Below are 12961 nucleotides of genomic sequence, written 5' to 3' on the forward strand. Positions count from 1 at the left end.
CCTGCGCCGCCCGCGGCTCCTCTGCGCCCGGCGCTGCGGGGCCAGGCGGGCGGGGGCGGGGCGCGGGCCGGGCGGGGGCGTCCGGGCTCCGCGGTCCCGGGCGGCGGCGGCGGCGGCGGCGGCGGCTGTGGCTGCCGCACGCAGTGATGCCAGGTCCGCGCCGCGTCCTGCAGCGGCGCTGCCCCGCCCCTCGCCCAAATGTGCTAATCCTCCTACAACAAATCCTTCAACTGCGCCCCGCCGCCCCTTCCCGAGACGTAAACTTCTTGCAGCTCCGCAGGGGCTGCAGCTCAGGGGCTGTTGGCGGCGATGTCTAGGCGGGAAGAAGCGGCGCAGAAGCGGTGACTGCGGCGGTGGTGACGCTGGGGACCGCGGGGCGAAGAGTCCGGGCAGCAGGTCCGTGGCTTCCTGGGCTTGCGTGGGTCCTGCTCCCGCAGTCGAGCCTGAAGCACTAGGCGCGACCGGGCCGCGTGTGTGCGCCTGTGTGTGTTTGGGGAGAAGGCACGAAGAGGAGGGCTAGAGAAGGATGGTGGAGTGATGAAATAGGGGTGCAGCCGCGGCATCCTGACGGGTCGGAAAGCCGGCCTGGCGGACGGGTAGGAGGAGGGGAGGAGAAGGGGTGCCGCGGCCGCAGACGCACTTCCAGCCGCCCAGCGCCCGGCTCCGGAGGATCTGCAAGGGCCGGAGCGTGGAGAGTTACGGAGCCGACCCTACTTGGGAAAAGGGGCCGGGTTGCTGCTGGAGTTGGTGGGGAATTGGGGAACCGGAGAGAGTAGGGATGCAATGAGTTGCCGTTGCTGCTTCAAACTGTTTTCACTCGAGAAATTAAAGAATCAGAGACAATTTTAGCACTCAATTACTACAGCTTTAAGGACTGTCCCAGCTGGGTGTGGATTCCTGAAGGTGGATGCTCCAGACCCGGCGCCGGAGCGCCAGCCAGAAGCTGGGCATAGGCTCCTGCAAAGACCCGCTTCGGAGCCCGCTGCTGCCACCTACGGGCGGAAATCCGAAGAGCGAAGCAAGTTGGTCCAGGTGGCGGCCCCCGGGGTCTGGGTATTCAAGGATCTAAGGGTCAAGTTTCCTTTATAACCCCTGGCAAATAGTGAACATATTACTGGCTTTCGCAGGAGGTGAAAGGGTGATATGGACATCTGCTGGGGAACTAAGTCATTGGAATGAAGAGCTGAGACTGATGAGAAAAGAGAAAAGGAAACCAAAAGCAAGCGTGCCCCACACCTCATAGGATAAAGACAGATAAAACGACATCAGGCAAGGAGCTTTCCAGAGCAAATGGGATTTGGCCCTTCTGATAAAATGGCATTTGTGTAGGATAATGTTATGCTGGGAACCACAAATAAGGATCCCAAATGATTGCTTTCTTTGAATAAATATTATGACGTAGCAGAATGACTAAATATAAAGAAATTGAACAGCATAGGGACACTAGTCTCCAGAAGCCTGGTACTGAATTTTCAGAAATGACTTGTCAATCGTAGAGAGCCAAAAAGGGATTTGATCTGTTAAATTTTTGGAATGAAAATATTTTATTACTGTAATGTAAATATCTGCTTTTAATCGCCCTATTTGTAAATGGGCTTTTCTCTGAAAAGTGTCTTTCAATGTTTAATGGAATTAAGAGAACCCAATCTATGCTCTTACCCACTGCCAGACCTGGTAGGTAGTACCTGCTCCACAACCCTCGGTAAAAGGAAGCCAGAGGTGTCTTGTACAGATATTTCTTTTAGTTGTTACTATTCTGCCTTTATACACATATTAGCTGTTCAGTAGCTGCTGGGGATGCAGGTATTTTGTACTGCCAAACAAAAAGAAAGCTATTAAGTTGATGTTGAATATTGAAGAAGCTCTTACCATATTGCAAAAAGCATTGTATTACCTTTTTAAATTCATAGGAGCAACAATGCATGTGGATCCAGCAATAATCCTGCAATGGTTTCCCTGCAACCACCAACATCTTTAGATTCTATAGGTTAAAGGAAAGCATAATGCTATCGGTAGCTGACTCTCAGTGCCCTGCCCATAGTCCCTGAATACTTGCCTTTCAGCACATGCCCACCTTCTTTCTTCAAGCACTTGGGACTATCTGTCTATAGGCTCTTTCTAGCCACAGGAGGTGCTTGACTCCAGAATGAAGTTACAGCTGTGAGAACAATTCTTGCCCAATAATGATGGGAGTTGGTAGATCAATGCCCCAACTTCTCAACCTAGAGATGGGAAATGCTGAGACATAGTCTAGTTACATCATTAACTTCCCCACCGGGATTGAGCCTATAATGCCCATGGTTGACCACATTGGTTCATTCATGCACCCTGAATTAGCTTCCTTCCCTTCCTGCCTTATTTCCCTTCTCTACCAGTGTTCCCTGGGTTCACCTCCAAAATAAATCATTCAAATCCTTGTGTCAGGGCTGCCTCTTGAGAAGCCCAACATAAGGCAATCTGCAAGGGCTTTTATTCTTGATATGGCATCATAGGCACATTAGTCTCAGAGGAGTGAACCAGATACATGTTTGGTGTTGAACAGTTATTGTGTGCACCTACTCCTTTACTCCATGCTGCACCTGCATCATCTCATTCATTACTCACAAGAAACCGATGAGTTAGAAGCTCATTTGAAAGATACAGAAAGATCTAGAGAAATGAAGTATCTTGATCACAGGTGCACATGTTCTTGGTGGCAGAATTAATGTGTGAAGGCACGTCTGTGGGACATCAAAATTTACTTTCCAAACCACTGTACTGTACTTTATTGATATTTTACTATACTTCCTTGTCATTCTTTTGGAATTCCATACAGAAATGATGACTTAAAAATATTTAGGAGAATGATCACACATATTTTATCCCTTTTCCCAGCTTTATGGGGATCAGATTTTGTTATCTCTAAATTAAGTTCACTTTGCATCCTTTAGATACAGTATAGGCAAAGCCTGACTTATGAAAAGGTGCCCTAAATAGGGATACAGTTCCATTCCTTAAGGTGGCTATGTCCTTTCTGTTCCAGTTCCTATTATCCTTGGAGCCTTAGGTGAAAAGACTATAAAGAGAATCCCACCTGTCCCATTGAAGTGCATGAAGGAGAGAGATGTCTCAAATTGGAACGTCAATTGCACTTTCATTTAGAAATAATCATACACTATACAGCTGGTGATATAACTATTGTTAAGTACCTTGTTTCTGTGGGGAGAATGTGTCACATATTACACATCTCCATCTGACTGACCTTGGCATCCTACTTTAAAGTCCCTTTCAAGGTTATTTCCTACTATTATCTCATTTATCTCTTAGAACAACTCATGGAATCCAATAGATACTCAGCCACAAAGTTGCTGTCAGCTCAACATCCAATCACTTGAACAAGAGCAGGAGTTTAAGTTTGGCTTTGTAACACCACTGAGCAATTTCACTCTGAGTTTTACTGTTCATTATAGTTTAAAAACATAAAGGCAGCAATTAGCTTTACAGTCACAAACCAGTAAATTGATTCATTGAATGTTTTATACAAACTTGGATTTTTTTTCTTGTTTAGAAAATAGTTATTTTCAAAATAAATCTTAAAACAAAAATTATCTGGGGCACCTGGGTGGCTCAGTCAGTTAAGTGTCTGACTCTTGGTTTCAGCTCAGGTCACAATCTTAGGGTAGTGAAATTGAACCCCAAGTTGGGCTCCGTGCTCAGTGCAGTCTGCTTGAGATTCTCTCTCCCTCTCCCTCTGCCCCCACCCACTTGCTCACTCACTCTCTGTCTCTCAAAAATAAATCCTTTTTAAAAAGAAAATAGAAAAAGAAAATCACCCATAATCCTTCTACCCACAGATAATCTGTCATTTTTGCACAAACCATTTTTTGTAAAAATGGGACTATATCGTCCATAATATATTTTAATCTGCTTTTTCTTTTCACTTAATAATAGATCAATAACATATGTCCAACTCATTAACTATTAAGCTCATGAATTCTGCAGCCAAATTGACTTCATATTCCAAGCTCTGCTGCCATTTACCAACCATGTGATATTAAGTAAATCACTTAGATATCTGTGCCTTAGTCTCATAATCTATAAGGGGTAAGGAGTAGGGGAGTAATAATGCACATATACCCGAGGGTTGTTGAGAGGATTATGTAAATGTCAATATATGAAAAGCAGGGCCTGGAGCATACTTAACATTTTAAGATTGTTAATTATCATTATTCTGCATACAGTGTAGCTTTATCACTATATAACATTCTAATGTAAGCAAGTATTCCAATTATTTAATTTTTATCCTTTTCTTAGACATACAGGTTTCGTGGTGGGCAAAATAATGGCCCTTCAAATATGTCCACACCATAATCCTGAGAACCTGTGAATATGTTATTTCACATGGCAAAAGAGATTTTGAGCACAAATGAAGAACTTTGAGATGGGGAGAGTAGCCTGGATTATCCAGGTGGGCTCACTCTAATTGTTTGAGTCCTTAAAAAGAGAACTTTTGCCAGCTGATGAAGTGGAGGGAGACAGAGGGTAATGGAAGAAATGGAAGAAGAAGGTCGGGAAGATGCAAGGTGAGAAGTTCAACCCACCACTGCTGAATTTGTTAAAGGACGAAGCGGGGCAAGAGTCAAGGAATGTATGTGTCCCATAGAAGCTAGAAAGGGTAAGGAAATGGAGTGTCTCCTCCAGCCTCCAGGAGGAATGCATTCGTGCCCCAGCTTGATTTTAGCCCACTTAGACTCTTGTCAGACTTCTGACCTACAGAACTGCAAGATAATTAATATGTGCTATTTTAAGCCACCAAATTTGGAGTAATTTGTCATAACAGCAGTAAAAATCCAATACAGTTTACTTCCAATACTTCAATATTATTTCATAGTATTTAAATTTGTAGGTATGTTTTTGCCTGTATTATGATCACTTCCTTAGGATACATTTCTAGAAGTTATATTTGGATCAAAGAATGAGCAAAAATATGTTTTTGATAAATAATACCAAATTTCTTTTCAGGGGTTCTATCAATGTATACCTATAGGAAATATACTTGCCCTTTTCCCTTTGCCATTATCAGTAATGGATATTATCATTCTTAAAAAAACTTCTCCATCTTTCATTGTAATTTACATTTTTTTGTATAATGATCATTTCTTAAATACCTAGTAAATATGCTGAAGTGGACTGTGACCCATAAATATATCACATTGTCTTTTGCCTTTCTGTAATGATTTCTCTTGCAAGTTCAATTGCAATTCTAATAATATCATCCAATGACAGATTCTATACTATGGAACCTTAGCAGTGAAAGTCCATTTATTGGGGTGCCTGGGTAGCTCAGTCATTAAGCATCTGCCTTCAGTTCGGGTCATGATCCCAGGGTCCTGGGATAGATCCCCGCATCGGGCTCCCTGTTCGGTGGGAAGCCTGCTTCTCCCTCTCCCGCTCCCCCTGCTTGTGTTCCCTCTCTCGCTGTCTCTTTCTCTGTCAAATAAATAAATAAAATCTTAAAAAAAAAAAAAAAAAAGAAAGTCCATTTATCTATTTAACCAAAATCCTGGCCTTCAGAGAAAACATTGGAGAGATGTGGTAAGCGAACATGACAGACTATGCCATCATAAGGACCAGAGCTATAGTTATGATCAATGCCTAACCATTTTTCTTGTATTAAATACCATTTCAGTCATATACTTCTAAATTAAATTATTTTAATTTGTAATTTATGTAAATTTTACTTATAATATCAAGTAATTGATTTTCCCCTAATTTGTGCTGATATTTTTTTAACATGATAAGAGTCAGAAAATAGGTGTAAGGACAAGCCTACTGCTCTAATTGCTGTTGTAACAACCCACTCCAAATATAATGGCTTTAAACAATAATTTTATTATGCTTGTGGATTCTGTGGGTGGGGAATTCCGAGAGGGCACAGAGGGGAATGTCTTGGCTGCATGGCTGGGGGTGGTTTCATGGCTCAGGGTAGGGCTCGCCTCCACATTCATTTACTCGCAAGTCTGGCACAGGGGTTGGAAGGGCTTGAGGACCAGACCTTAAGGCAGGTGTGTGGCCTATATGTTCAATTGCAATTCTATGAATGGCTGCTTCCGAGTAGCTGGACTTCTTACATGGCAGCCGACGCCTCGCAGCACCATGTTCCAGCCAACGAGGCAGAAGCTGGGCTGCCTTTTATTAACCCATCCTCAAAAGTCACCCAGCTCCACCTCCCTCATATTCTTTTTTTTTTTTTTAATTTTTATTTAAATCCAATTACTTAACATATAGTGCATTATTAGTTTCATGGGTAGATTTTAGTGATTCATCAGTTATATACAACACCCAGGGTTCATTACATCACGTGCCCTCCTTAATGCCCATCACCCAGCTACTCCATCCTCCCCACCCACCTCCCCTCCAGCAACCCTCAGTTTGTTTCTTAGAGTTATGAGTCTCTTATGGTTTGCCTCCCTCTCTGTTTTTTTCTTATTTTATTGTTCCTCCCCCATATTCTACTAGTTACAAGGAAGTTACAAGCCCACCCTACCTAAAGGAGGGGAAGACCTAGATCCCCACTATTACCAGAGGAACATCAAAGAAGTTGAGGACCATGTATTCAAACCTCTGTTTTAACCATTGAGTAATTAAAGGGAATCATAATTAAAGGGAACTTATTGTTTCCTGAACATTAAAATAAGTAAAAATTAAAATTTAGACTTAATGCTATTGTATCACAATAAAAAAAGTTACCTTTGTACTAACATATCAGGGAAACAAACTAATTGACTATAAAAGAAAGTGTTGCTCTGAATTAACCAGAATGAAAAATGATTAATAATAATTTGACTTTGGGTTTTGTATGCTGTGGACAAGTAAAGGGAATATATTCTATCCACTCAAATGACTTCACATTCTCAAGGGCAAGTTAAAAGTTGGGATTCATTTCCTACAATTATGAAATGAGGAATGGAGTAGTATTTAAACCATTCAGTAGAATGAGACTAAACAAATGATTAGTTTTTAGTGAAGCAATAGTAATATGCAATCTCCATTTTTTATGTAATTAAGATTTATTACACAGCTTGAAAGTATCTTTCCAGATAATGTAGTTACTGTAAAATTTCTTTATTTGCTGTGCTTTCCCCAGTTTATCTTTCTACAACCCTAATAAATACCAATTTAATAGAATATTAGAAAGTGACAAAGAGAAATGTTAGGGAAGTAGATGTAGTGTACTTACTTATAATAGGATTAATTCAAAATCCTTACACTGTGGTATGTTTTGAGCTTCTGGAGGGAAGAAAAATAAATCCCTAAACACAGTTGTGTCTTTTTTATAGTTAAGACATTCAGTAATATAAATATGATATTCTAATCAAATGTTTGTTTTCCCTTTTTGAGAGAGAAGGAATGAATTCTTTAGTGGGATACCGAATTTAAATTGTCCTTTTTAAATCTGGAGGTAGATGAAAGATGCAGGCATTTTGTGTTTACCTTCTTTTGCTGTGAGCTGGAGAATATGTAGAACCATGACTTCCTTGTAGGTCTGTTCAGGTTCCATTGCCCATCCTAGTCCTGTGCAGTAAAGACAGTGGTTCTGAAATGCTTCCAGTGGGCTCTGCGTAGGTATTTTGTGGTAAACAGGGGTGTTCCTTTGATACCTTCTGAGGACCATCTTGGAGAAGGGGCATGGCCAATACCTGCCCACTGCCTGAAGTATTTTTGTTTTCACATATGCCTCTTTGGCAAAACCACATAAGCACTACCTTCAAATCACAATAAAATTCTCATTGTTCATAATACTCTTCATTGCAACAACTGACTCTCTGTGTGTCACGATGTCATCATTCTATGTCTCCAGACAGCACTGCCAGCCTGACTCAAGAATCTTCTGTGGGACCATGGGGAATTTCTGGATACTGTCCACATGACTTAGGAGTCCAGGGGACACTGGAGAACTGTATCCAGGCAGTCACTCTATCCAACCACAGGCCTTGCCAATTTTACTCTGATGCTGCTGCCCCATGTTGGCATTTCAGAGTGAAGAGTGTGGCAACGGTCTACACCCACCATTCAGGAGTTTCACCTCAACCAGAGTAGGTGGGGAAAGGACCACAATACACCTTTCCCTTTGTCTGCTTCCCCTACTTCTGCCACTTACCCAGCTTTCCACCAGTCCTCCAGTGGTTTCAAGTGGTGAGTTTCCCTTCTCTTCCCCCTTCCTAGTGAGGACTCTCCTCCTTTCTTCTAAGAGGAGGTAATAATAAGAGAGTGGGGTACAGGGGAAGAACAGCCAGCAGAGAGGGAGCAAAAATGTTATACCTGTTCATAGCTGCAAGTTGAGTGAAACACATATATTGCCTTTAGGGGAAGGTGGGAGACTCTAAAAATTACCATAGCAAAAAGAAAAATTACTCAGAGTCATAAATCAGTAGAGAGGAGGGCTGAGGGCCATGGCAGCTTTGACAAGGGGCAATTACTGTCACCTGGGTGAGTCAGGAACAGAGTATTTAAGCTGGCTCAAGGCTTGGATGTAGAAACATCACTGATCCAGGCTCAGCAAGTCAGTTATTTTTATCTGCAACATAGGAAGCCTGGGCAATGTTGTTGGAATGGCAGGTCTGAACGTCAGTGTGAAGAGTTTGGCCTCCGAGTGACAAAGAGGAGCCCATGAGATATCTCGAACAGAGAAAGGACGAGAGCTACACCCCAGGAAGTCACCTTGCACTTGGACATAAAATGGATTGGAAAGGAGGGAGTGTAGATGTAGGAAGCCACAAAAACTAGAGCCAGAAATCATTGCTCCATGTTGTATGGCTTGGCCAAGACATCTAGAAGTCAATTTTTAAGTAAACATATTTGATAAACCTATTTTACCTCTCTGTTTTTTCAGCCCTTCACCAAGGTAAGTATATATGATGGACTTGATGTTCTATAATCCTTTGGCAAATAGTTTGATTTTTGAATCCTAAAAATAAAAAATATACTTTTCCTATCAGTTGTTATAGTCACATATGTATCACCATACTCAGATCCAAATATATCATAAGCTTCCTTTCTATATAAAACATGGTACATATTTTTTGTCTGTCAATAACTTCATTATGCTTTAAACTTAAATGTATTAAGACATATGACTATGTTAGTTTACACATAACTTATTTGTTTTTTGTATGTTCCCATTAAAATGTGACTATTGGAATCGAAAGATAGGAATTAAGTGTATTTATTTGATTGACAATATATAATTAGATATCAGTGTTGGACTAAAGAATGCCATTTTAAAATAATGCACTAGCAAATGTGTTTATGACATGGGAGAAAAAGCAAAGCCAGGGAAATATTTGTATACTTAATTTAAGACACAATAAAAATTACTGGAAGTTTATACTTCTTAGAGTTGTTTGTGTTCATTCTAGCAGGATTATAGTAATACCAAATTATGACAGACATTTAATGGTTCCTATGAAGATGGAATGCCAAGTGCTTTTTTTCCCTCTCTCCTACAGAATTTCACAATTTGATTGCCCAAGTGACATTTATACTGTCACATACTTTTGTGGAATGCCTTATGTTAATTACAGTTTTCACATTTTGCGTGGTGACAAAATTGTCATATTGTCTTATGCTTGAAATCTTTTTAACTAAAGAGTGGTTTTTGTAAAGAGGTCTTAAAGCAAAAACTTTTTTTTAACCAAGTAAAAATGAATTTTGGAAAGAGTTTTCTTTTTTCTTTGCTAGAGGGGGAAGTATCATAAGCTGTAAAATGCCTTGGATGTTCAAGTACAAGACAAAAAAAATCATACTATATTGTTACATATAAAAGCTTAATGAAGGGTGCCTGGGTGGCTCAGTTAGTTGAGCTACTGCCTTCGGCTCAGGTCATGATCCCGGAGTCCTGGGATCAAGTCCCACATCGGGCTCCCAGCTCAGCGGGGAGCCTGCTTCTCCCTCTGACCCTCTCCCCTCTTATGCTGTTTCTCTCTCTCTCTCTCTCTCTCTCTCTCAAATAAATAAATAAATAAATAAAATCTTTAAAAAAAAAAGCTTAATGAAGTAGAGGGGTATTCATGGTCAGTAAAATTAGGTAATGATAGTGATTAACAAATATATAGTTCTCAACAGGTCACAAAGTATTTTCAAGGTTACCTGCACAAAAATATTCATTATTTCAAATATTTCATATATCCTTTTACCACAAAATTCATACACTAAGAACACATATTTTGACATAACTTTTATTAATACAGAGATATTTTGTAAGTATGAACATTGAAGTCTTATTTTCCTTAGTCATATAGAAAGCAGAGCATACCCCTTGCCCTGTCACCATGGCTCATTTTATCTCTCACTGTGTAACAGCCAGCTGCAGTCTTACATAATACCTGCCATCGTCAAAAACATAAGGACCCAGCATCACAGAAGCTATAGTGACTTCCAGTTTTCTGCATGCTCTGAGTTTCTAAAAAAAAACAAAAACGAAAACAAAAACCCATGAAAATCCAGACAAAAATAGGAATATTTATTTTAGAAAAAAAATACTGCCACTGAGTTCCTCTAAATAATGAACTCCTTGTTGTAACCAAGCATCAAATCATTTGTTTTATATCCAATCTTATCTTTCCTTTCCTCCCTCCCTCCTTAGTTTCCTCCTTCCTTCCTTCTTTTCATCCTTCCTTCTTTTTTTCTCCTTCCAGCTTTATTGATATGTAATTGACATATAACATTGTATAAATTTAAGTGTTAATTTGATACACTTATATATTGTGAAATGATTTTTAACCCCTACAGGATTAGCTAACACCTTCTTCACCCTAAATAATGGCCATTTCATTTTTTTGTGGTGAAAATATTTCAGATCTACCCCTTAGCAATTTTCAAGTATATAATATAGTATTGTTAACTATAATCACCATGCTATAGATGTTAGATCCCCAAAACATATTCATCTTTTTTTTTTTTTTAAAGATTTTATTTATTTATTTGAGAGAGAGAATGAGAGACAGAGAGCATGAGAGGGAGGAGGGTCAGAGGGAGAAGCAGACTCCCTGCCGAGCAGGGAGCCCAATGCGGGACTCGATCCTGGGACTCCAGGATCATGACCTGAGCCGAAGGCAGTCGCTTAACCAACTGAGCCACCCAGGCGCCCAACATATTCATCTTTTAACTGAAAGTTTATACACTTTGGCCAACATCTCCCCATTTCCCCCACCCTCCAGCCATTCTACTCCCTGTTACTATTTTAGATACTACATGTGAGTGATGTCATTACAGTATTTCTCTTTCTGATTTATTTCTCTTAGCATAATGCCCTCAAAGTTCATCCATGTTTATATATATATAATCATGTTTTCTTTACCCATTCATTCATTGACAAACACTTAGGTTGTTTTCATATCTTGAATTTTGTGAATAAAGCTACAATGAACATGGGAGTGCAGATATCTCTTAGAGATACTGATTTCATTTCCTGCGGATATATACCCAGAAGTGGAATTGGGTCATATGATAGTTCTATTTTTATATTCTTGAGGAACCAGTATTCCCCTTTGCTGTTTATAATGTATCCAACTTTAGACATCTCATTTAATTTTTCTTTTTTTTAATATTTTATTTATTTACTTGACACAGAGAGAGAGAGAGAGAGCACAAGCAGGGGGAGCGGCAGGCAGAAGGAGAGGGAGAAGCAGGCTCCCCGCTGAGCAGGGAGCCCGATGCAGGACCTGAGCCTAAGGCAGACACTTAACCAACTGAGCCACCCAGGTGCCTTCGTTTAATTTCTCTAACCCCCGGTAACTTTATAATATGGGGACAATAATGTAGTACTTATATGATTGCTGGAAAAATTAAATGAAATAATATAAAGACCTCAATGTAATGAGTGTTTGTATAGTATTATTGGGTACTACAAATTAATTATGGAAAAACACATTATTTTCCTTTAAAATTTTTGAATTCCCACTTTCTCTCTCACCCTCTTAGACCCTTGAATTCTAATCCCAAACCTACTACTGACTTGCTGCTACCAACACTTGATAATGGATTCAGTTCACTTGATCATCATATGCAAACTTACATCTAATATGTCTGAAGCTAGAGAATCATTTTTTAACCTTTAAAACCTATAAAGCTGCTCCACCTGAGAGCCCATTAAACCAATACTTACCCCCTATTTAGAAGCATGCTAACCTAACCATACCACAATATTTGCTGTAGGCAAATAAACATAACCTTGTATCCTATAAAGGTTTGTAATATCACTCACAGTCCCTGGAGAAGGTCAGATTCAAGCCAAAATCTGTCATGCACTATGGACTGAAAACACACTAGTGATGTTTTTCTGAACCCACACAAGCACACAGGATCCTTTCTGGTAGAATTTGCATTGCCAGCAGGTGCTGGTCTTGTTCTTGATTCTGAGTCTCCATGAGGTCATTGCATCATTCATGCTTCCGCTGCTTCAGTGCCCAAATCTGGACCCAGAAAAATGGATAACCTATTTCAGAGAGTCCACTATACATACCACTTAGTGTTTTTATTGCAACATCTGGGTTTTTTTCCTAGGATAGTGTGTAGTTAACACTTTTCTTAAGTAAGTAGCCCCATTGACCCACTTAACCTTAAATAATATGGTCATCCTTAGAGCCTAGAGCACCCAGAACTGGATTCATTGTGTTTCTACCCAAGGCATTATTCTCTAGAATTCCTTTCATGATCTGGTGACAATCTGCTTATTCACATAGAGTGGCCAGTACCTTGGGGGAGTTTAGCAGAAATTCCAAGGTCTTCAGGTTAGTATTTAGCTGACCAGGGTTGGCAGGTAGTCCAATCATTTCATGCTCTCCCCACATGAGATAGTGGATTAAGGTAAGCAAACAATGGGAATCATCTATGCCCAAAGTGAGATAATTCACCATCCTGTAATAATTTGATGAGAGGGAGAGGTAAGCTCAGAGAGGATTGTTCTAAGTCTGCTTGGTAA

Source organism: Phoca vitulina, unplaced genomic scaffold (assembly GCF_004348235.1).
Source record: "Phoca vitulina isolate PV1807 unplaced genomic scaffold, GSC_HSeal_1.0 scaffold9, whole genome shotgun sequence".
Taxonomy (NCBI): Eukaryota; Metazoa; Chordata; class Mammalia; order Carnivora; family Phocidae; genus Phoca; species Phoca vitulina.